Source organism: Poecilia formosa, unplaced genomic scaffold, assembly GCF_000485575.1.
Source record: "Poecilia formosa unplaced genomic scaffold, Poecilia_formosa-5.1.2 Scaffold133, whole genome shotgun sequence".
NCBI classification, from domain to species: domain Eukaryota; kingdom Metazoa; phylum Chordata; class Actinopteri; order Cyprinodontiformes; family Poeciliidae; genus Poecilia; species Poecilia formosa.
The window spans coordinates 786,867-813,706 of NW_006800072.1; the positions used below are offsets into that span (position 1 = coordinate 786,867).

At 36.1% G+C, this 26,840-nt stretch overlaps 1 long non-coding RNA gene across 1 annotated transcript in view; it reads right to left on the reverse strand.

The window, feature by feature from the left end:
* Positions 1-7,835: 7,835 nt before the first annotated feature.
* LOC107837311 (uncharacterized) overlaps positions 7,836-26,840 on the reverse strand; it is a 74,963-nt gene continuing 55,958 nt past the window's right edge. Inside the window, exon 2 of the long non-coding RNA XR_001663323.1 lies at positions 7,836-9,895. This is a non-coding gene — a long non-coding RNA (uncharacterized LOC107837311). The remainder of the gene's footprint in view (positions 9,896-26,840) is intronic.

Genomic DNA, 26,840 nt, shown 5'->3' on the forward strand with positions numbered 1-26,840 from the left:
AAATGTTATTCATGTTTTATGAGATCTAGGATTTAAAGGTTTCACAAATATCACAAAAGTATGTTTGCATTGTGATGTGAATTTGATTTTTAAAAAGTTTAAGGGGTGTAATAGTTATTACTATGTAATAACACATACTGCATTTTCACCCGTCTGCACAGTGAACAATAGAAGAGTCCATATTTTCCCTAAACCCAGAACCTGACACCAGATGCTGACAATAGCAGCTCTGATGTTGATGTGAAAGCATGTTTCAGTACTACATATTTCTCGGTGGACCGGCAGGAAGAAAATGGGAGATAATTTTCAGCACCTGTTTCATGTCTTCTCCTTCTGTCTTTGCTTTTATAGTTTTTAGTCTCCCAGGCCCAGCACAGGGTAGTTTCTCTCATTATGTACGCATAATAACATTAATAATTGGGCTGCTGTTAGAGCTGAGAGAAGCAGGTTGTGCTGACAGCAGGAAAACAGCTTGCCAAAAAATGCTACTATTAAATGAATGTTTCTATAGTTACTACTTTTTAACTTTCTACGTAAAGTGACAGATTTGCTCTCTTAATCTTACAATATTCTACATACTCTTAGTATGACTCAAAACAGAGCATTTACAATTCAGTTACATGTCAGACAATTTTAAGTTGAATTTGAACTATAGTTTGCACTTTTACAGTTGCTAAGCAGTGTGTGTATTCCAGAAAATTACAGAAGAGAGAAACTGTGTATTTAAGGTAATTTACACTCTCATATACCAATCAAAAGCAATGTTAGTAATTGATAGGCATTGTCAACCAGTTGCTTCATGACTATTTGCAATCTCTAATATGCAACAGAAAACTGCATACTCTGATGTAAAACCCAGAGGGCTACAAATAATTCATAAACAGGAAGCAACATTATCCAGTTCTGCACTGAAAATGCCAAAGCAGCATTTCCTTCCTGTTTATCCCTGAAGGAGTGGGCAGCCTTTTCACTGAAAATAGATAAGTATTTAGGTGGCAGTGTGCAGGCAAGCTGATGACTATTTATCATTCAACAATGCAGAAACAGCTGACTAAATGCTAACATGGTCATACTGTGCCAGGTCATTATGCTCATTGTTTCAGGGATCTGCAGGTGCAGTAGAAACCTCTGGCTGCCACCACAACTGTGGATAAGGTCTCTTCCACAGCAAATATTTTTTCATTGCTGGTAAACAAATGTGGCTGAAATTGGGATACTATTATGAAAAGTCTCAGTACAGCATGCCACTGTGGTGTATGATGTGCATGACAGTGGATCACAGGTTTGTTGTCTGGAAAATTTAATTCAAAACAAGTTGTTTTACTATCCAAAGTGAAGCTAACTGTATCTAGACTTGTGATCAAATTGTGATGAACTTGGGTTGCTCTGCTTCTTCAAAACACAGAAGATTTGCAACAATTGATGGAATAATACATTCAGCTCTCAACTGGAAAATCCTGAACCCAAATGTTGGCCTGGAAGTTTAAGACTTCAAGGTCAAGTGAGCCATGAAAAGGACAACCATTCAAAAAAGAGCAAGTCCACACTTTGGAGGTGCCTAGTCAAAGTCTAAACTTAAATTTAAAATGTTTTCACAGCACTTAATATACGACTTAAAACTTGTATTGAGCATAAATTAAAACAAATTAGACCCCTTATGTTTAGTATCCACAGGCTATATAGATAACGTGATAAATTTTTTATTTCATTTTTAGGACTTAATTTCAGTTCTCTAATCTGAGCCTGCTTTAGCTGTTATTTTGTTTGCATACAAGTAACTTTATCAGCTCTTGGCTGAATATGGTATGCACTTTCCACTTCTATTAATTTTTCAGACCAGCCTCTGTTATTTTCTTCAAATTCCAATTTTGTTTGAGGTCCTGATGAGAAAACACAAAAATAAAAGTTAATGAAATCAAGTTGCCTTATAATTGACAATAAGAGTTTTCATTACTGTCATCCCTGGAAAGTTAGATTAACATACAGCAAATATTAACTTTAAGTGAGTATTCACTAATGAAGAGGAGGCTGTAACAGATTTAGTGGTAGAAGAAAAACAGTTCAATATTCAGTAATGAACATAAAAAAAGCAAATGAAATTTTCTCAGTCTGTTTTGCTCATTAACTTATGATTGGCTTCTCTTTTCTTTCTTATCATTGTGGGTGTTCATTTCATTAAATGAATGGACAGCTCTGCTGCTATGGAAAACAAATATGCACAAATTGGATTTCTTTTTTCTTCATGTGCACAACAAATTTTGATCATGCCAGCTCACAGGCCTTTCAGATGCAGGTTACATTTTTAATAAAGTCCTGTCCATCTATGACAAGAAGCAAAAGTCAAAGGTCTAAAGTTCTTCTAAAATAAATTTCCAATCAGTTCTCAATTAGACTCAGGTGTAAAATCATCAACCTTGCAATTTTTCATAAGAGATTTTTTGCGTACTTTAATTTAAGCCAGGGTCAGACTTCAGTCTATTATTTTCATTTAGTTAAATGCATGCATATATTTTAATGTGCTGAAAAGTTAAACTTGCTTTTTTTATATTCACATGTTTCTGGTGTGAAAAAAAATCTGACTCACAAACAACAGGAATGGACAACAAAGCCGCTCCTCTTTGCCCACTGGGAGTTCATTTTTGTTGCAAAAAAATTATCTGATGGGACCTTGGAAAAGACAGTCGTGTGCAAGTTGTTCAGAAATAAGTTGGCTTATTATCAGAGCCATTCAAGCCTAAAATATCAACTCGATGCAAACCATGTTGCAGCAGCACAGATGTCCCTAAAGCTAACGTCAGAAGCCACTGTCCACATTTCTAAAGAAATATTTCTTCTAGAACAGTTACATTAATGATCAGAGGCTCCTGAAACACTTAAAACCTAAAAAGGAAAAATAGCAATTTACACCAACCTGATGGTTGAGTAATCTAAATAACAGATTAAAAATAAAACATATCTTTGCTGTTGAGCTCATGAATATGTAATTCTTTAGCAGCAAAAAGGGTTCCTTCAGTTTTTGAACTGAAAAAGTTGCCCTTCTTGTTGATATAGTTTTCGATTAAAACACAATTAATTGTGATTAATTAAAGACCCTGCAATGAACTCGATTAAAATTTTTAATCGAGTCCCATCACTAATTCAATCTTGTCAACATGAAATAATGACATTAAGATAATGTGCTGCCTTTTGATACCAAGCATCAACAGACATTCGTGTGGAATTCATTCCAGCATACGGAGACGCCCAGCAGGGCTTTCTCAGCTTGACGGCTCCCTCCTTCTCTTCCTGCCCATCTGTTTTTACGAATAAACCCTTCGCTGCCAGACTCCATCACCCCAAGGATTTCATAAAGAGGTGACCCACACATATGGCCATTTCATTTGACAACCATCATATCAGAGCTGCGGCTAAATAAGTTGTATGTATTTGCTCATTTTAGTTTACTGAGGTGATGGATGTATTTGCTTCTGAAGTCAACTGTTGTCAGCTGATATAAATTACAACTTATTGGTGGACCATTACAAACAAGCAGCTTCCTTGTTTTCCGGCTAAATATAGTAAAACACATGCAATATTAAGAAAAGGTTGCTCTACTTTTCATATGTCATAAAACCTAATCAGAAAAAAAAAAAAAAAACTTGCATGATTTTTTCCCATCACTTTTATCATTAGTAGTGATAAATGTGATGAATTCATACTTCATAGAATATATGAGTTAAGTTCTATGAATTAACTGTGTTGCCCATGCAGGTTTTGTGCACTGAGGACACACTGAGCAGCTCTGTCTCCAAAAAAGATCAAGGACTCTATTTTTAAGCGGGCCTTTGCTGCAACCTTTAATTAGAAAAGTCTTATCCATAGACTCTGTCTGTCCTCAGATAGCTGTTTTAAATCACTAAGCAGCAGCATGGAACATTTCTATTAGACAGTTTATTAGAATTAGAGACAACTTTGTTTTGTCTTATTTCTTCATCAGCCCAAAGCAGCCATTGCAACTTCTTTGCTTCAAAATATTTTCTATAGTTACACTGACTACAAAATACATTCTGATGGGGTGCATATGCTATTTTTTCAAAACTAGATTATTTATACACAACTAAAATAGATATATTTATCGCACAAGGCTCCATATGCTCAAATTGGGTAAATGTGAAACATTGTTCAAAAGACCTTTCATAGACCTTCTTAGACCCTTTCCCTCTCCCCCTCCTCTTGCAGCCTTACAGACAGAACTGAAGCTCACCCTATTTCACTTTTACTCAAAATCTTTTAAAGTGAAGTATGGTGCCGCTTCTGTTTCCACTTCCAAAGGTTTGATTTTGCTTTAATTTGGGAAAGAAAAGAATGCAGCATATGACAGTACCATTCAACTAGGTGTGCTCATAAAGCACAGCTTATGATTGTTTGATTTATTTTAAGATTTAGTTGGAGTTTGAAAACTCATTTTTGAAAAAGTCGCAGAGTATTGACAGCTACTGATCCAGAAGGGCTTTAGTTTCCCTCATCTTTTCTTAAGCAAAGGTTTTTGACATTTTCACCAGTCGCTAGATTTGATTGTCTCAAAATGAAGCAGTTAAACAGAAGAGACAGTGACTAAGCTTAATTTGCATAGAAGTCAGGCTGTGCTAATTGCTGTTTGATTTTAGTTAAGAGAGAAATGTGTCTGACTGGCTCCATCAACACAGTATGCATTCCCAAAAGGGAGGATGGCATGTTAGTGCTATCTGGTGTGTATGACAGTGTGTGCTTAATTATTTCTGAAACAGTTTAGCAGAGACAGAGAGAACCAAAATATAATATGTATGTTTTAATGAAAGCAAATAACTTTTTAAAAGCAACTGTTGTGTTTGGTTTGATCTTGGTACTCTGACTTCCTCTCACTGACCAAAGAACTGCATCATATCTAGATGAGTTCAGCAAACCGACCACTGAAAAATTCATGAGCAACAATAAACTCAGACTCATTTTAGTCTTTGTTTAAATTTAGTTATGATTTTAACCGTTCCGAAAAACCCACCCTTAGAAAAAATGAGGGAAACTTTTAAAGCTTTTATTTACTGATTCCTTTCTTTGAAATACACATCCCATGTGTCACAGATAGAACTGGCAACAGCAGAAGAAAAGCCTTTTTCCTATTTATTATCCTGCTCTTGGTGACCAACTGTCTCTAACATGTAGCAAAAAGTGACAGTTTTATGACTGTCTTTAAAAATAAGGAACACTGTTATCTGTGCTGTTGCTCCAATGTTTTGGTAATTCCTAAATGGATCACAGATAATTTATTTAATTTTGATGAGCTGAGCAGAACTGATGTCACCGTCTACCTCTTGGAGTAAATTATCTGATCTACCAATCAGTTCCAGAAACTTGTGCATTACGAGGCAGAATTTTAAAACATGTTCTGTTATGGTTTCGTAGGCCCACAGTCCAATTCTCCCATCAGCACTGGTTTCAGTGTCTTTTGAAAACTTCATACTGTAACTATTGCATGTGATTTAAGGATCTCAGATACTTCAGATTTCCACACTGTTGTCCCAGCAGTCATTTAAAGCTTGTTTTCCTGATTTTGTAAATCTACTTTTGAGTTTTTCGGAAATATATAGAACTGGTTGCAGATATTTTTTAATCGAAGGGAAGGATATATTGGATTTCCCTTTTCCTATTAATTATGGATCAGTTTCCATATCTGTTGAAACCCTTTTTCTTTTTCATGTTTCCAGTTTCCAAAGCTAAGAGAAGAAAAGACACTTTTACACCCTCTACTTTCAGCATGGATAGCAAGTAGCAGAGTCTGCCTGAAAGGATTTTCCAAGCCAGTCTCCTCCACCACACCAAGATGTTAAAATGATCAATGACATTTTTGTGCAGTTATTCTTTTTCGAGATCTGGCAGTGCATCGACTGAGTGAAAATTGAAGATCGTACTGGGTTGGACATTACTGGGCAAAGTGTCAGTAGGTGACTAAAATTTCGGTATGTGGGGGCGTAAATGAGTGAGATGGTTTTATACCTGAATTCAGGGCTGAGGTGTGGACATTGATCAAGCTGCACTTTTTGTAACCAACAGGAAAATTCAACTGCAGTAGCGACCTACTGATGAGGCCAGCACTGAGACGGTTTTGGGTCAAATATTGAAAAATTAAGCAAGTTCACAGTCAAGTGTCATAATTTGCACAGTAGGATAAAGTACCTTTAAACCCCAATTTGTACAGTTCGTCTGCAAAAACAAAGTTGATTTGGGTTTTAGCAACTGTTCACATTAGGAGTAGTGTCAACGTGACAGTGTTTAATTCTAAAATTCCATTTTAGAATTTATGCATCTAAAATGGATGCATAAATTCAAAAGATTTAGTGGACATCATAGTTTGTTTGAAAGCGTGACCCTTTGAAAGTTTAAAATTATTTTAGTGTGGGCCACAAATTTAGAAACAGATTTTCTACTTTGCTAAAAAGTTAGAGTAGTTAGAGTAAATAGATGAACATCAGTTTATACATACATTGAGTTATATGAATTAACACTTACTGTGTTGAAAACCAAACAATGATTATAATGGAGTTGTTTGGTATGAAAGTTGTGGACCCATCCACTGATAAAAGTTATTCACTTCTGGACTTTTCTAATCTTCCATCTGCTGTTTGGTGTTGTGTGGTTTGGTGTTTAAAGGACCAGATAATTTGCAATATAAACAGCCTCAATTTTTGGCAAATTTTTAGATTCTTTCATACTCTTTATGAGATACATGTCACGTCCAACATACTTGTTAATTAGATTTTTATATCTGTCTTAAAACTGCATGTAAAGCTCTACCATGCAGAATCTCAGAAACGGTTGCCTTCAGTGACTTTTTAACTTCCTGCTCTCCATCTGAAACCACATGACTGAATCCCGGCTGTTAACTCATTTAAAAATGTTAATCGAGTCCCACCACTATTAAATACATGTGAATTTTGGTAGATTTTGTATTTTACATATTGTTTTTTTGCTTCAGTTTATCAGGCTGTCGTGAATAATTCCAGTTTGCCATTGGTGTCCTCTGTGCCGTGACTTTGCTCAAACCAATTTGAATTGCCAAATTACCTTCTCAGCATGTCTTTACTGTGGATGGATTTTCCTCTCTATGGGCCCTGAACAGATTCACGAAGGACAGTTAACGTCACATTAAAACTAACCTTGAAGCACCAAGCATGGGTCTGCATGACACAGCACACAGCGCAGCACATACCAAAGTTAAAGTACAATAATTAAAAGAACTCTGATAACAAATCTAAGTTTAAGTTAGTCCCAAACTAAAACTTAAAAGCTGTTTCTGTACCAATCATGGCAAACCAATCAAAGCAAGGCTCTGAACTTTCACGTTTATTTTGGTTTTATTTATTTCACTTCTCTCCATCCTCCACCAAGTTTGAAAGACATTAAGAAGGTATTATTCAGGTGCAACCAGCTGAATAATCAAAAACTCTCCTAAATCGGGCGACATCTGATCTCTTTCCTTCTACCCATCACTTTCTCACTTTGGTTGGTTTCATCATTATTGTGTAGTCTACTGCTATTTTTCTCAGGCACTCTGATCAATAAATGAAGGATAGCAACCACAGAACGGTTGGGTTCTGCAGCCTCTACATTGTTATATTAATGTGCTTAAACATTAAAATGCTGCAGCTTCCACCCTGCCTGTGGTACTACACATAAACTTCCCCTTGAAAGATATGCCATTCATTTTAACTCTGTGAATTCATAAAAAAAGAAATGTTTCATAAAGGTTTATAAAAGTAATTTCTTTAGTATTATCTTTCAGCTCTTAGGGCAAGAAAATGATCACAAAGAGATGCTTTCTCTAGATGCAAATCAGATCTGAATGTCCTTTAATCATACCTGAATGCTTTTTGTTAATGCAGTAAAATATTTAAAACATTTACAGTATTGGTAAAAATAATAAAATCAAATATCAAAACTGTTGGCGGTATTAACTGACATGATGAAAGGAAAGGTGAATGTCTACTATCAGTCTTTTGAACAGTATTACATTGGAGTGGATCATTTACATTATTTTGCTTTGCAATTTATTTTTCTACAGAGCAGAAATGGCAGCAGCTGTTTGGAGGACCTTTAAAGTTTTCAGATGAAGTGGAAAAAAACAAAACAAAACATGGGAAGCCAAGAGTTTTGACAGAGCAGGTGTTGGGAGGAGGAAACACAAGAGCTGGTGACCCTTAGGGAGAGGGAAGAGAGATGAAAAGAGAAACGACTTCCTTCTTGGACTGTGCAGAATCAAATTAAAGGAAAGAGACAAACTTGCAAGTTTCACTCCTGCTACATTAAAAATAAACTACTTATCACTAACCTGTGAATATATCAACATCTTTATTTGTCTAAACTGATGTTACTTCTAAAGATGACACACTAAAACCAACTGTTCAATACAATGCATTCCATAAGACCAGCAGTAAAGTAAATCATGGAAGGAAACACTTAATTATGCAGGTTCATATTGTGGTGCTGCCCCTGGTTTTGTTTCCACAAGGTAATCTCCTGAACAACCAATCTGAAAATAATGTGAATTCATAATAGAGCTGAATTACTTAATGTTACAGTTTGTATTAGCATTCTATTAGAACCTATAATAACATTTGAAACCTTGAAAACCCAAAAATTTATCTCTCATGATGGTTTCTTTATTCACAATGAGGGCTCATTTAGGTCTTCTAATTACATTTTATCCTTAAGCCAAAGGCAATAATATTTCTTGGAGAGGCACCGATTTGTGGCTCTCCTAATGGAATAAAAGATTCTATGCTTTGTTTAGCTGCGCTACAAACAAAAATTCCACTGGCGCAGTTAAGTTGTTTTTATTTTACAATAAAACTGTCTCCTGGTTACAATAAAATGTCCACCCTTCCACAGAGAATCATTTTAACAATGTCATTAAATCCTACAGCTCTCCTGCGTCTCTAAATGGGTGCTCTAGCTGGCACTGGCGACAGCAGAGGCTCATCCAAATTACTTCTTGGGACTCTCAAAATAATTGGGAGGCCATTAAATTGCCCTCGTCAGCTGCTGTTAATAAAGCTCAGCTGAACAAAATACCCCAAAGACATTGTCTCATGGATAATTTATACCTCAACTCTAGCACAAACAAGCTACCCTTAAATAAGTAATGGGGTCCTAATTAGCTTCAGATTGTCTCTTTTTAGCACTGATGCTTGGTTTTAGTCTGATGACACACAACCATAGCAGAACTAAAAACTGAAGGATACAACTGAAGAGGGCTGACCACAACTCATATGATCTGATTCATTCTATGACTCTTAATAGTCTGAAGTGTATTATTCATTAATCAGGTCACTAAGGATTAATGGGCATTTTGGTCTTAGGAAGCCTCTGATGTTGATGATGATGCAGTTTTCATCATAGAAGGGTTTGTTTCTCTTTAAGATTTCTGCTGTTATATAAAATTATCGAAAAACAAAAAAAAAAAAAACTAGTTTGTTGTTAACCATAGGTTTTTTTCTTTAGAAATAATCTTCAAAGTGTGGCATGCATTTATATTCTGAAAACAAACACGCTTAAGTCTGTACATTGTTCTTTGAAAAGTAGCTTCAACTCTCTATGGTAACGGAGAGTTTTTGAAAACAGCACTTTTAAGTCTTCTAAGAATCTTAATTGGATTCAGTCCTAGACTTGGACTGAACCATTGTAATGTGAATATTCTTTAATTTATGCCATTTCAACATCGCTCTGACTGTTTAAGGCTGTCGTACGTCTAGAAGGTGAACCTCTGCCCAGCTCCCAGCAGAACTTCTTCTCTGCAGCTTCTTTGGTTGTTCTCCTTGCCTTGCCTCTCAGTTGTCATTGATGGCCACATCTTGGTTGGTCTGCAACTGTGCCGCATTATCATCTGCAGAAAAATTTGAAAAGCATGTATACTTTTCCTTCAACTTCAGCTATGCAGTACTTCGTGTGTCATGCATATACAATAGTAGTAAAATATGTTGCAGTTTGTAGTTGTAACATGACAATAAATGAGAAAGTCCTATGACAAAAACACTCTCAAGGCATGGAACACACTGTTGTAACACAAACATTCCTGTTTTTGATTTAAAAAGAAAGAACAAATTTGCCATTTACATGGTTAGACAAAATTATGAAAAATAGGCAATAAAAAATAGTAATCGACAGCAATTTATCTGACAAAGCATTTGTGTCACACACAGCTGAAAATATCACTTTTCCATGAGTTCTACTGTTCAGTTTTACTGCTGAGGCTTTGATTGATCTGCAGAGCAGTAGCTGTCAGCCTGGGACTTATTTAGCACGCTGAAAACCTACTAAAAATATTTCCAACAGCTGAGGAGCCTTCTGGTCTTGCTGTACCCATGATAGCCGGTGAGCTGGACAGTTTCCGCTGTTTGTGGAACGTGGAGGCTGGTGAGTCAGGGACTGCACTTGCTGAGGTGCAGAAGCATTAATGATGCACTGGAGGCAAGCTGCAAAGGCATTTCCCCAGGGAGAAAAACACATGACAGGTGGGTGAAAGCACCGAGTCAGTTATGGCATTGATCTTACTGATGGGGAGTAATTAAACCTATAAGTTGTTTGAAACTGTCCACAAAAACAATCCCCCTCTCTTCCTAGGGTGTCAGCTCTGGCTTTCCTGCATATCCACAGTTCCAGCCAGAGAAACCTGTATATGATGAAGAGTTTCTACTTTCTTGCAGACACATCTGTGTAGCTAAAATTTGTATTCATCAAGTTTTGTTTTTATTTTCCAGAGTGTTTGTATTTCTGACTGGACTTACTGACATTACACATCTGCAGAAAAATTATACAAAACCTTTTATAAGACAGAACTCTCCACAGATTTCCATGTAGCTCGAAGCATTTGTTACTCCTGTCAGAATTGTGATCTGTTTATGTGGTGCTTTGTGCACATACATTGACAAGGTTTGCAGCATTTCAATGTAGTGAAAATGAGTAAAACTGAAAACGACTGACTCCAAAATGCTTGAACACTTATAATAAAAGTTCAACACTTGTTTTGTAAACTAAAATTAGTAACATGATCTTTGGAACTATCAGTTTATCCATTCAGCTCTGATCTTAAACTCTTTTAGGTGATTGGTTCTACACTGCCAGGCAGGTAATGTTTGATTTGAGGTGTAAAACTGAACATCGTAAGGTGTTTCAAAATCTCTCAATTGAAATGTACCTCATACAACATTAGGAAACTACTTTTAATAGCAGAAACTCAGATTGCCATTAAGATAATTAAAATCAAAGTTAAATCTTGAAGTTCAGCCTTAACTGAATCTCTACTTCACATTAAATAAAACAGACCTATTGCAGCTTGGTCCGATTGCACCCCCAGAAGTCTTTTTATGTTTAAGATGGTGTATTATTTATTGAAAGGAAAAGTAGGATTTTGCCTGGGCTGAGAGAAAATCACACTGAAGTGTTCCAAGAACATCTTGTCACAATAGAGAGCTTAGGCAGGAGGAGACACTGGAAATGTGATAAAAGCCTGAAGTAATGGGTCACAGGCATTCCTTCTGAGGCCTATCTGAAGACAATAATATTTATAGAAGATCTAACAGTGCTTATCTTTTTAGAAGCTGATGTTTTAAAATTACATTTTTATGAAGCCAACATTTGCTTTTAGAAAATACTGACAAATTGAAGAAGAAAAAAGCTCACCGACTTACATCAGAAGGAAACTATTTAATACATTGATTTATTTCTCAATTTTAATCCTTTGGTTTTTGCTCTTCTCAGTTTATTAAGTAAATGCCTCATTAGATTATTAAGAATATTTAACAAATAAGGTTCAAAGGAAAAGTTAGTTGGAGTAATGAACCGCAACAGGAAGAGATGTTTTAAATTCTTTAAATAAAACTTGGAAAGGGAAGTGACGAGAGTAATTGCTTGTCAAGTTTGTGACACGTCGACTTGCTTGCCCAGATGTCTTATAGAAATCCCATTTTTCAAAGTACCTCGCCTTCAAGTTGTTTAAAAGCTTATTTAAAGTTATAGATCTTTGGAATGTGTATTGATTAAAAGTTAAAACCACTCAACCCTTCAACTCCCCGAAAGTCAATTTCACATTGACCCAAGCAAGTGGATTGTACAAATCCCCACTTTGTCTGTAGGAATTGTGGTCCGTGTGCTTGCTACTCTGGTGAACCTTTAATTGCTCCTTAAAGTCTGTCAAAATCTCAGACCCTGATTCCACTGGTGTCAGTCACCGTAATTGGTCTTAAAGAAAACAAACTAATACACATCACCCCCAGAGACTTCTCCGACAAGATGGGTTAGCAAGCTTTGGAGAGATCTTGTGGCTATACTAACCAATAAATGTGTTGGGAATGTTTTCAAATAATACATCAAACAATAAGTCTAATGAGAAGAGATCTTTTGATGATCCAAAACCCTTTAAGGGACACTTTGGATTTACTTCAGGTGAGTTTCTGTGAGAATGCCATTTGTATGTTGTATGCAAGTTTGTAGGACAGTCAATACATCAGTGGAAGGCTAACAGATGGTCAGATAGACATCTGGTTTCAGCTGATTTTATTAACTTAAACTGAAAATATTTGCATCCAGGGTTACTGGATGTCAAAATTGTTGCTTGTTGCAATAATAGAGTTAAATTAGTGAGGGTTACCTTGCTAAATTAAGCTGCATGAACCCAAACAGCCCATTTATGAACTGATTTTTTCCTCATGCTCATAGTGATATAACATCTACTAGAGGTAAGGGAAATACTCCTGATTATAACTCAATAGAAACTTTTTTCAGAAAATCTGAACCACCCCTGTCAGAATAAAACAGATAAAATAAGTTGTGTCCCTCTGCTCATGCAGATCTTTTTCTTTGTGTGATGCCTAAAGAAACACTGAAACATTTGGCAGGTGGGACACTGAAAGCAAGGCAAGTTGGCAGTGAACATCTGCTTAAGCCCTCTCAAGCTCACAAAATGAGGTGACAGAATGTTTGGCAGGGAGTTGGTGGCTTGTAAAGTGATAATCCAGGTGACCAAGATAAAGTAAATCTCTTTACACAGGTTTTATAAAGATTTGAGACATTCCATTTCAGTTCCACTAAGTTTTTCCAAACATTCAGTTTAATTTTCATGGTAGTTCTACTCTGTATATCTTAAAAGAATAAAAAATATATCAGACATAATTCAGTACATCTGATAAAAGAAAGAAAGAGACATGTAGAGGCATATTAATTGAGTGAACTGGATGGACGGAGGCAAGTCATCAGTGTTTGTTTAAACAGCAGTAGAGAATTAATAATGATTTAAAAAAAAACTCGAACATACATCACAAGAAAATTCCAAGAATCAAAATGCTCCATAACCTTTTACACTGACATGAACTTTCTCTTTTTAAATGTAAATTTTATGTTAAAACATTTACAGAAAATTAACATCAGTTCTGATGTTATATGAAAGCGTTTTCTCTTTCCACTTTATTCCTTCAGATGTTTTCTTTTAGAAAGTGTTTTGTGCTTGCAGGAGTGAAATAGCACATATATTCACTGATGCTGATTAGTCAAAAGATGGGAAATGATCATGCATAAAAATCTCAAATATTGGGATTTACCGATAGAAGAGCAAACATCCATTTCGCATCTGAAGTCTATCAATTACTCTCCCATGATTTTTTTTGTTTTGTTTTTTTTTTAGTTTAAACAAATACTCCTTAGCATTGACTTCTGTTAAAAACAAATGAATATTGAACTGGTGAACCTAATGATTTGATGGAACAGATGTTTTTCCAGGACATGCACCTTATACATCCTACTATCTGGGGCATTTAAACAGGCCAGAAATCCTTTGTTTTGATACAAAGAGGATTAATTAAATAAATGAAACATTTAATTTTGTTTATTTATAAAAGATTTAGTGGAATGAAATAAAAGAGATGGATTTATTTCAATGTATTTCCTTAAATATGATGCTGGGTGTACATGTGCAAACTGTACATCTGCATTGGATTATCTTGAGAATATCTGAACATGTTCATACGTTGCTTGCAGTATATGATGACCACCTGGCATCTGGACAGCCTTATGACAGTCTGAATGTACAGTAAGAATATGTGCTCTATGGTTATAAAGTATTCTATCCTGATGGTGAAGTAATAGGATCCTCCCATTTTTTTTAAAACTGCATTTATTCTTTGCTAAAATAATGCTATAGGGTCAACTATCGCACAAACATTAGCCATAGCTTAAAAGTGGGGATGTGCAAAATGTCACATACTAGCTTGAATTTACTAAAGGCAATTGAGCAACTAATGAGAACTATTAGACAAGAAAAATATTAAAGAGAAAGTGTTTTGCTCTTCAGCACACGTTGGAAAACAACCATCATACTGGCTGTTCTCAAGAAGTCTGTAGGGGTAAATGCAATATATGATGAAACAGCAGAGATATGTCATGTTCTCACTGCACCTGGCTGTGTGATTTTTATTCCTAGATTTGATAATGAATGACAGAAAAATACATTGACTCATATTCTTTTGCCAAGTTATGAAGGGGATTGAGTTCATCCATTCATTTTCTTTACTCCCTTGTCCCTTAGTGGGGTCAGGAGGTGCTGGTGCCTACCTCCAGCTAACATTCCAGGTGAGAGGCGGGGTACACCCTAGACAGGTTGCCAGTCTGTTGCAGGGCAACACAGAGACAGACACACAACCCTTGCACAGGGAGAACATGCAAACATGCAGAAAGACCAGGGCCAGGAATTGAACCCAGAACCTTCTTGCTGCAAGGCAACAGCTCTACCAACAGCACCACTGTGCAGCCCCTGGGGATTAAGATTTTACATTTAAAATAAAAATAAAGTTCATATTGGTTTTACAATATATACATTTTATTATGAGTTACATAATTAACCAAGACATTTTAAATACTTGGTGAGTGGAATATTATACCTTGTTCCCATTTTTTAATTTTTATTATTTTTGTTGTTTTGAAAAAATAACCCTGAAATGTTTGGTGTGCAATTGTAATAATCCGCCAAAGTCAATATTGTTTTTTTTTTGTTTTTTTGCAATCAGGAGAGATGATTGTTATGTTATTTCTTATTCTAGGCTTCCCATCCTGTCTTATCATCATAGTAATGATAGAGGATCTGAAATAAAATAAGTGAATGTATTTTAATGTTGAAAATTACTTTTATGCAAATAAACAAAAGTACCTGATTATGTGTTGCTGCTGCTAGAGAACATAACTAGGCATGCCTCAAATAGTCATCCTTATTTCCACAGAAACATTTAAAAAAAAAGATCCTTATTTTAATTTACAGACACAAATCCACAGATAAACAAACTTATTTCCCCCTTTTCCACTTGTGGAAGATATATTCTATATACACAGAATGCTAAATAATTTGCCACCTATTTTACACTCTTATCGAAGTATAAGGGGAAAAAAAAACGTAGTCTGTGATTAATCTCAAGTGCTCACTATTAAAGAACATGTTGAAATGTGGTGGTAGATTGGGGGGAAATACAGGATAAAAACATGTGATAGTGAGATATCCAGACCAGGGTAATTAATCTTGTGAAAGTCCTGGCAGATTGATTAGTTAAAATAGATTGCAGGTGATATGGAACCTAGTTGCTGCAATGAACCATGATGTCTGTATTATTTCATTTAGTTCTGCCTAATGTACCAGGGCTGTGGCACCTTCATGTTACCTGACATGGAAAATTAATTGAAGTCTCTCCGAGACTCATGCATTAGTCTGGGAGTCATGCTATTCTGCAATGCAAAGGGATATTTGTTTAGGTAACATTTTGTTTACACATGATTTATTCATTTAAATTATCCACATTTTAATGTACTTTGGCAATAGTTTTTGAAGTTGTGAAAAATAACTTTTTACATAACAGTTTGTAGACAAAAGGAATTACACAGCCTTAAAAATATTATACTGTTAAGGACAGGGAGAACAAACAGGTCATATCAGTGACAGGGTGAGGATAATGGGGGATTACGAAGGAGGGATTAGGAATTCAATCATCTTTCAGGTTAGGGGTTAGGGGTTAGGGTTAGGGTAGGGATAGGGTTAGGGGTAGGGTTAGACTGCCAGAAAATACCAGGCAGTCTGTGGCTGTGAGGAAGTTGAAACTTGGGCTCCACTGGACCTTCAAACAGGACAGCGAAGGCAAGCATGTCTCAATCTCCAATAAGGCTTAGTTTCAGAAGAAGTCCTAAAAGACATCAGGGACCACAAAGGTCAACATGAATTGAACTCAATTAAAAATTTCTGGTGGGATTTGAAAAAGGCAACTGCAGTACAGAAACTGAAGAATATTACTGAACTGGAGGAGTTGAAACATGAGCCAAGATTCCTCAGGACTTCTTTGTGGCTATGAATCACATTTGTAGCATTTTAAAACACTAAGCATGTTTGTCCTCAGGTGTCATCCTTCCACCTTGATGACCCCATCTTTTATAGCATTTAAATGAAGCCATTATAGTTTTTCATTCAGCCTCCTCTGCTCTGATCAATAAGTGGTTTGCATAGTCCAGCGTCTTTGCTGAAAGGCAACAATGTGAGGCAGAAAATGACGTCTGTGGTTATTTTTAGTTGTCCGTGCAAAAGATGCAAAGTCAAAACAATGATAGACTGATGTTTGGCAGAAATTACTTTGCCCTTTTGAGTAACAAATGGCATTTTTAACACCAGTTGCCATTTATTAGTAAACAGTGATTGCTTTCACTGTCCTTCCCTGATCTTTATTGCTATCTAGAAGATTGATGGAGGTGATCAAAGAAAAAAAGTCATTATTTAGAGGAAAGGAATGGGTCTGACTTTAAAATTTGGTATTGATTAAATCTAGTCCTCCTCAGTCTGACTTTCTATGTCAACATGATTGCATACAAATGTACATACAATATTTGGGTAAAAATCTGTTTTTGGGAGTACTGCCAATCCAAATTCTATTCAAAGAATTAAAGGTTTTGTTCTGCGATTGTGATTTTTTGTTTTACCTGATCTGATTGCTTCCTGTTTGGGTGAATCAATCATTGCAAATGGTGGTGCGAGAGCACATTACTTTGTCAATTCCTTATCAAATAGCATTGAGAATGAAATCCTTCCACTATGACAGCTTTTATCTATTCCAAGTCTATTTCTGTCTCTTGCCAAATCTCCCTCCCATAGCTTCATTCCTCTTTCAACCTTTTCTCAGCTTGTTCCATCCTTTTGTTCCAAATGTGTTGTAATTGCCCTTGGAAATGTATCACTGTTAATGATATTGAATCAGCATTTAACTCACACATACACTTTTCTTCATGCACCACATGCTGAGCTTAAACAAACAAGCAACATGTCAAATTGCCAACAACTTAAACTTTTTTCTGTAGCCTGGAGTCTTTTTTGTTTTTGATTAAAATAGATGAACAGCAGCAAAGTAAAATGGAACAAATCTCAATTTTATCACAAGCTCGTTTGTTTTTGATGTGCTGTTAATCTCATTTATGTTGCAGGACCAAAACATTTTAAATAGCAAATAACTATTCTTTAGAAAACCTAAATAAAATATGTTACTATAAAAGACAGAAAACAGGGAGAACAAATAGAAAAAATACATCAACATCTTTGAAGAAGAAAAAACAGAAGTAGTTGGTCATACACTCCTAATGCAAAATCCCACTGCCAGTCACATTTGTTGCTAGTGGATCATAACCAGGTTTATTGTAAGCAGAGACTCAAAATGCAAAACAAAGAAAAAAAGAGCATGAGGAAAAAGAGCTGAATTGGCAGAAATTGACAAGCTTAAGCTTGGAACTCTTTCATGAAGTGTGCAAAGCAAGATCTCTCACAACACTCAGTCACTGTTGAGAGTGAAAGCAAATGGATAATGTAAAATTTCTGTCAACATCCTGATTGAGTTGGATCAACACAGGGAAGTGATAGAGTCTAAAACTTCATCTGCAGTAACCAGAAGGATCTGGTGGATTTCAATGAAGTTCTTCTACATTCTATTTATTACTTTGACGTTTGTACTCATTACGTACCGGAAACTGAAAAAGCTCAAGGGTGTAAACACTTTTTAAAAGAGTAATTATGATTCTTTTTTAAATCTAATTCTTCTCATTCTCCCCATTGTTAATATGCACTTCGCAGTTGATCATCATGAAAATAAACTACTCTAAATAGCCATCATGTTTGACTCAATGTAAGATGAGTTTTGTATAGGCACCACATTATACAACAACCATAGATCAGGAGGAGTGTCAGTGAGAATGTGGCCTAGAAATGCAAAAGCCAAAGCAGCTCACAACTGCATTTGATCAGCTACACACTCCATGATAGGCCATCAACTTGGCTCAATGTTGCAAGAAAAAGAGAGAGGGGGAAATATTCTAAAGTGATTTCCCTGACATGCAATATGGGATTTATGGAAAAGGCGAGGGTTTGCTCATTTTCATTGGATCTTTCAGGAGATGGTAAAGAAACTCAGACCTATACTTCCAACTATCACTGAAAAGGGACAGAAGTATAATCCGTATTTGACAAAGGGGCCTTCAGATTTGTTACGCCTCTCAGACATTTGGTGCCCATAAAAGTCAAAGACACTCAAAGCGTATTTCAAGGTTTTGCAACTTTCCCATGTTCTGGAAGTGAGGAGGAAAAAGACATGGCATCCGAGCGACTGCCAGCCATTTTCTGTTGATGAGATGTTTCATGCTTCTTTAAGCATAGATTGCAAAATAAGATTCACATTGTGTCCTCCAGTGCTGAGGGAAATGATTATGGCCTTGCGGGCAAAGCTGTCTCAGACTACAGAATGAATGTGCCAGTGAAGCATACCACATTAAGATGCTATGGACCAAGGCGTGCACTTATTCTGCTGTTGATAATGCCCCATGGTGTTGCCAACTCTCAAAGAACTTCCCACAGTAACAGCACAACATGACAAGGAGTTACAACTTAAAGGACGAGAGGAATGTTCCTGCACTCTTCCACATGTTTGTCTGTAACACTCACTTACAGTACATGTATGAGTAGTTGCTGTGATTCTTGTCCTTAGAGACCTGTCAGAGCCAAATACAGAGTTCTACAGATATTGATTTGGGGGAGATTGTGTTTTTTTAGGAGGTTGGCTCAGGCAGTTTCTTTCTGAGTGGCTCACAGTGATTGATGTAAACCCATCACAGGCTCCAATGAGACCTTTTGCAGAGCTCAGACAACAAGTTGCAAATCTCAGGGAGGGAGAGCGTTCTCATTCATCACTGATACCTATTTAGCAGCTGTTGCTCAAAGAGCCTCCTGCTGCTCCCTCACAACATTTGCTACAGATTACATTTTGCCTGGTTTTCTCCACGGTGAAACAATAAAGGATATTTTTAATTTTGTTTCTAATTTTAAGCATTGTACTTGTTGCCAGGGAAACAAAGTACTTTGTAAGAAACTTTACCTAATTTGGAACAATTCTTCAACAGCACTGATTGTGTTTTACAAAGGAACAAAAACCTTTCCAGTTATGTGGCGGATTTACTAAACGGAAAAGCTTGGGCCATCCACCCCTCCACCTTACACTCTATTGGGCTACGAAGGCTACAAGCCATGAAGGCACATGCCAGAAAAACTTCCAAAACAGTTACCAAAACCTAAACAAATTAAAAAAAAAAAAATAAAAAAAAATCGGGAGGGCCCGGTTTTGTTGTTTTGCTGTGAACATGTGCCTGCTCTTGATCTGTTTCGTGCAGACATTCATTGTTTAAGATAGGCAGGAGATTTCTGCGCCAGCAAATATAATTTGTTCACAGCAAATACGTAAGCAGGTCATTACAACAGAAAGAAAAAGTTAAAGGGCAGCAAACAGAATGAGGTTTACTTCAATGACAGGAACATCTTGTCCTGCTATAGATGCAGTGGAACAGAATGAGGAACGGCTGGGGGCTGTTGTGATGCGATTTTCTGGATGTTTTTGAGACTCAGTTTTCTCATCTGCTCATGGAGAGGCTGAGGGACGCAGGGGTAAAAAAGTAGAGGGCGAAATATGCTGATGGCTGTAGATAATGTGACGATGACGGTGAGTGAAAAAAAGACAGCATTTGCTTACTGAGCGAAAGTTTACACCTCAGAAAATCAGCAAATTTGGAACTATCCAAACTTTGGTTTTATTCAGGTTACTAGAAAGTATTCGCATTTCACTACCAGTGTGTCAGCAGCATTAGTGGTGAAAATAACTCACTCAAAGTGAAGAACTAGACAATAATCTATACTTTGTTTTTATCCACAAGGTTCCATTCAGGATACTGTGATGAAAGACGCAGCGTGACAAGATTAAAAATGAGGATAAAAGGAGACAAAGAGAGCAGAGGAGCCTTGTTGCTGTAGTCAAGGGTGAATGCTACACTTTTCAACTGTGCCTCCCTATTTATTATTAAAGCACTCAGATGAATCTTTCATGCGCCGGAAATTAAAGAACAGAGTGAGGGAGTACATGGATTAAATTAGTGATAAAAGAAAGCAACTGAAAAGAGTCAGTGAAAGGCAGCATTGAATGGAAGGAGGTACCGTCCCTATAAAAGTATCTGTACACAACCATTTTGTTATATTACAGCCACAATTTTCATCATAGTTTTGGGAATTTCACAAGCCAGAGCAGTGAATAATTGTGAAGTGTAAGAAAAATTATTGTTTTTTTAACAATTTTTAACAATCTAAATAAAAAACTGGGTCTTGCATTTCTATTCAGCCCTCTTTACTCTGAAACCACACAATAAAATCTCTAGTACAACAAATTTCCTTCAGAACTGAATTAACAAGTCTTATCCAACCGTGTGCAATTCAATGTCAGTAGTACTGCAGCCCTCTGAAGGTTCCAAATATTTCTCAGAGAATATTGTTGAGCAAACAGCATCACAAAGGCCAAAGAGCCAGCAAGGGAAGCCAGGAGACTGTGAAGTAGAGTTCAATGGAGGTTTAAGATGGAAAACAATAGCCCAGCTTTGCACATCTAAGGGAACACTGCTCAGTTCATCATCTGAGAATGGAAATACTATGGCAAAACAGCAAATCCACCAACATGTAGCCGTACAATTCAGCCAAAAAAATTGGGCAAGGGAATCAATCAGCGATCAACATTTCTCTGGAGGAGCTGGAGAGATCCACAGCTCAGGTAGGAAAATCTGTCAACAAGACAGCTAATTAATTATTCACTATAACAGTGCACACACCAACCCCATTATGAAACCTGATGACACCAGCATCATTCTGTGGGGATGGTGTTTGAGAGAATGAATAAACAAAATAAGAAGTCAATCCACCCAAAATCCCAATACAGTTTCCTTCCACTTCAGTTTTACACGACTACTTTCTAGTTCTGCTACTTTCTCTTACATAAACTTCCAGCAAAACACAAGTGCCAGCAAAAATCTTCAGAGAAACAAATAGATGCTTAGTGTGTATGGACAATGATCATATGAAATCCTTTGGATAGCTAAAACTTCAGTTCCATCACTCACAATTTACATAGAAGGCAAAACATTGCAGCTTTTTAAAGCTTAACCCATTTGGGGAAGTTCAGAGTTTACTTCTGATCAAACTCATCCGTTTTCTGTTTTTGGAGCCATCCATCTCAGTTGTACACACTGTTCTCTGTCTCGGTATTCTCCCAAACAGACATTGACACAACGTGCAGCACCTAATTGCCTTTGATATTTTCTTCTGTGAAGTTTCATGAGTCATTCAAATCGGGGGCGTATCAACTCAGAATTTGTGATTTTATATGAGTTAATGTCACTTTGAAGGCTACAGACTTTATTGTGAATATAATATGTACTTCCTAATACCAAAGAATTTTCATAGTTTTGTAAAAAAAAAAAAGTATGTCATGCATCATGCATCTCAGTGTGACTCATGAAGTTCACTTGAAGTTAATAAAATAGGTATTAAAGTTGGATATTTGACTTTTTTCACATTTTCTCTCCTACAGAAAACTGTTGGCAGTTTCATTTCCGGATTTTATACAAATGTTCTTTAAAATTAATGCTAAAACATATTCTGTGGTTCCTATTACTGTATCAAACAACAACTCATTTGGTAAAATCTGACGTGATTAAGTTGTTTATGACCCAGTTACTAACTATGCAGCATCCTTTCAACATCACACCTTGCATAAGCCTGACAGGATGTTGTCAACAGTGACGATGCGTCTAAAACAGGCAATCTCCTGTCGGTCCCAGATGTGTGAAAAGGCAACTCTAGACAAAGCCTGGGCATGATTCAAAGTCAAAAGTAAAGTGTATATTGTTCACAGATTAAAAAAAAAAAGAAGTAAAACTGAGGCCCATGTACGTGTGAAAAAGGGAATAGGATGGAGAGACAGTGAGAGAGACGGAGGCAAAGCAAAAAGGTGCAGATGAAAGGAGGCACCCTGCTGCTTTTTGCCTGGATTACACGTCTCATGCAACTAATTTAAAATATTTTTCCTATACAGTGCTTCCGTCAAATAGTCAGCAATAAAATTGCTCCTACAGCACTTGTCCTTACCCATTTAACCATTATGCAGCAGTTTAATTTGCTACCATTTTAAGTCATTAAGGAAAATAATACTCACTTCTGAAAAACTGCTTTAAAAACTCTATGCTTCTTTTTTCAGTTTTTTCCTGAATAATTATATAAAGCAACTTCATAAAAAAATGAATCATTTACCCTTTTGAATTGTAGCCTGATTGCTGTATGTCAGCTTGATTAAAGAATATCATTACACATGTTTACTTACCATTTAACATATGTTGCTTTTTGTTTGAAATCCATAGTGGATATGTAGAATATTAACTAAAATAATGACTTTGATACATTATTTATGAATAGTACGCAAATGAAAATTTCATGGGGAAAATAAGCTGCTATAAAAATTTTACAGATGGATTTTTTTTCAAGTTTTTTTTCAGCACAAACTTTGTAAAGTATTTGTCAGAATTTCAGAACCAAAATGTCGACTTTCAAGAGCTGCTAAAAAAGTTTTCTGCTTTTTATGGTGAAATGTTTTGATCAACTCTAGTCCTGATCAAAAATGATTAAGACAAATTTAATTGATGGCTTAATCAATTCGTTTAAAAGTAATTGATGCTTTTAACACTGTTCTATTGTTACTTTGATAGACCTACTTATTATCTACCAGGCAGAAACAAGAAAACAAGGACTAATTAGTAACACCAGACTGCTATTTTTTTTTAGTATGCACCCATTTTTAATCAACTTATGATTAAAAATGGGTGCATTTTTAATCACCCGTTTAAAAATGCACCCATTTTTAAACGGGTTTTAAAGATTTGTTTTAAAGATTTTTAAAACAAAAAAAATCTTTAAAACAAAGATTTTTGTTTTAAAGAATCTTTAAAACAAAAAGTTGTTTTTAATCTTTGTTTTAAAAACAAAGATTTTGAAAATCTTTGTTTTTAAAATTTTAAATAAATTGTATGTTGGCTAATCGTTTTGAAGCTTGTTTATTACATTTTTTGTCCAGTCCACCTCAATTCCACAAAAGCAGAACAAACTACAACTGAGACATTTAAACCTTTGCATCCAGTGTAAATTATAATTAACTTAGCATCTACCTGAGATGAAAAAGCTGCTGTATTTCAGTACAAATGGTGTTTAACAGAATAAGCAAATAAATGTATACTGACAAAGTATGCATTATACGCTAACCTGTGTTCACAGCCCCTGTGGCCCATATATGCACAAGCTTTCCCTGTGAGAACTCATTCGACTTCATCTGCCGAGTAGTGGGAGAATAGCAACTATTTGGTGACCAGGGTGGAGGTATTGTCTAAGGGACAACAGGCAGGAGTTTTATAGTCTTATTTATCTGTAGACATGAAATCATTTTTGTCGTTTCCTTCTTCTTGTCTCACTATGCATATCTGTGTCTTTAAATACATCACTGAGGAGGGAAAACATGTTGGACTTTGACTTTTGTGAAACTTTGGGCAGGTTACAGCTCAGCTAAGCATTCTGTTGAACCTTCCTACTTCAAGCTTTTCAGTCCCCCACTCTCAGGAATGAGACATCATTCCTGTCTCTCCCTCCATCTCCCTCCTCCTCCCAGTATTTCACACAGTTTAAGTTAATCCATAATAACTGAATTATGTTCATACTTTCAACCTAAATGTCTGCAACCCTCCGCCCCCGAAAAAAAAAGATTGGTTTAATCGACACTGGTTAAACGTTAAAGCAAGTGTTAAACATTACCAGAGCCATAATCAATCTAACCAGACTCTGATTAAGCATAGTGTCATTAAGCAGCCTGTCTGTTTGTGACATTTGGCTGGATTATAATTGATTTGGGCATGTTGTGTATTTGTGAGATAGGGCAAACAGAAGGAAATCAAAACAGCCCGGCTCTGAGATGGAGCGTCTGGCAAGTTGACATTTAGTTGGCTCGCTGTCTCACCACCTGTAAAGGTCTGTTTGTTCACATGCCTGTTTTTGTTTTTGCTTGTCTGCAAAAAGCTGCATTATCTTTTTGTTTATCTCAACAACCATCAACTTTTCAAAACCTAATCTTGCTTTGATAAAACAGTCACATGGTACCATTGGAAAAAAAAGTCTTTATAGATTAAGAAATATCTCCCTTTAGTAATGTCTTAAGTGAAGAAGAAAAGGCAATAAGTTTCTGCTTGATTCCTGGCAAGCAGAAACTTAGAAGCAGCTCAGTGGTGGCTCTGTTACAAAAACACAACATATAGTTAAAACCAGAAGTTTACATACACAGAATAATAAAAAAAAAATATCTGCTTGAAGTTAAAGTAGACACAACTTGTCTTGTTTAAAGTCAGTTAGGTGGACCAAAAATATTAGTTTTTTACAAAATGCCACAATAATGATAAAGAATCTGTCAGAGATTCATTTATTTATGTTGTCAAATTCCAAACTTTGCTTTATATAATGATTAGTATCTCATTATCCAGGAAAGTTTAAGTAATGATAAAGCTTTGGACATATCCCAACCCCCCAAAAATAATCAGCAAACCAACAAATAACTGGCTCTGATAGAGTTGTTGTCCTACAATGTGAAGGTTGTAGATTTTATTCCAGTTTCCTCCATCGCATGTCGATGTGCTTCTGGGCAAGAAACTCAACTCCATGTTGCCTCCTGATATGCATATTACTGTACATATGTCTGTGTGTTGTTGACTTTATATGAATAAAGCGTTTTTGTACTTTATTCTTAAAGAAAAACCTGATTATGGAGGCTTGAATTTTTATACGTTCTTAGTGGATTAGAAAATGACTTAAATACTGGAACACTCTACACCATGACAAACTAAGAAGCCAGTTTAACGTTTTTTTCTGACTAAAATTTTTCCAGTAAAAATCTGTTTATAATTTGAGGACATATAATTATGGATAAAAGTACAATGGACACCATAAATAGATCTCTCTAATGGACGTGACCCTTCTCTGGTGGGATTTGTCTTCATGACTCTCCTGCCCACTGGCTATATGGGATGTCTGTCATCCATCAAGGGGAGAAAGAAATTGGAAAGAGGGAGATCTGAGAAGATAACCTCTTTGGTCTCATGTAATTACTGCTGGTTTTAGGCTGTCCCAAAGCCCTTTCATTGATCATTGATAGTTAAAGCTTGCATGTGTCCGTTTCCAAACCTGTGACTTCCTATTATACAGTTATTGCTCTTACTGTCCCGAGGTTCTACCAACACAGAGACCTCCTGTTTGTATCACCATTCTCTGCCATTTTTCTCAACACTTTTTTTCAGCACACTTTTTTTTAAACTTCATTTCATCTAATTGTAGCTTTTGTTTTTGTTTATTTTTCCTTTTATAGGCTTATGGAGGATTACAGATTTGGGAAGGTTGTGTGAAGTAAACTGTCTTCTAAAGATATTTCAGTCTTCTGGATTATCAGAATGAAAACTGTTCTATGAAAACATCAGAAGTTTGTCGAGAGCTGTAGAAAAACAAAATCATAAAGACCAAGGAACACAGCAGAAAGGTCAAAGTGACGGAGAAAATTAAACCAAGGTTATTATGTAGGAAAACTCCACATGTTGAACATCTCACTGTTCAACTCAACATCCAAAATGTTTTTAAAAAATCGTCTTAACTGCAAACCTAAAAAAACCACACTAATTCACTTAGACCAAACCTGATCCATTCCTGTCTGTCGGACAACAAACACTGCACATCACAGCGAACACAACCTGTCACTGAAACATTGTGGCGGTAACATCATGCTGTCAGGATGTTTTTCCTCACCATGGGGAAGTTGGTCAGAGTTTATAGACCATAGATGGAGCTGGATGCCGAGAATGAATGCTTAATGCTACAAAAGACTTGGGGGGAAGAGGGAGTTTGATCTTGCTGCTGGATAATGACCCTAAGCTGTTTTTTTTTTAAAAGAAAAATGAGAATAATAAACTGAAATTGATAACTAAAGTCAATTGAAACACAAGTACTTCTTTTAATTCCAGCTACTGTAAAAATCTAAATTTTGGGTCCATTTGTTGCAAAAAAAAAAAAGAAAAAAAAAAATGGACCCAGAATTCCAGGTTAGAGAAGCAGAGTTTGAGGAGAACTGATCTGTTACAGTGCAGAATGCTAAAAAACAGACTATTAACAGATGACTGCTTCATGGAGGCATGGACTCTGCTGAAGTTTGAAACTTTACTCATTTGCCCGTGACGTATGCAATGCACCAGTTCTATGCTTACCAGAAATAGCCTGAGGGAAAAAAAACAAACAAAAATAAAAACTACATAATTCTGTCACATTTCAGTTACAAGAATGTAATTAATAAATAATTATTTCCAGTGACTAATTTGTATCCCAATTTCATTAG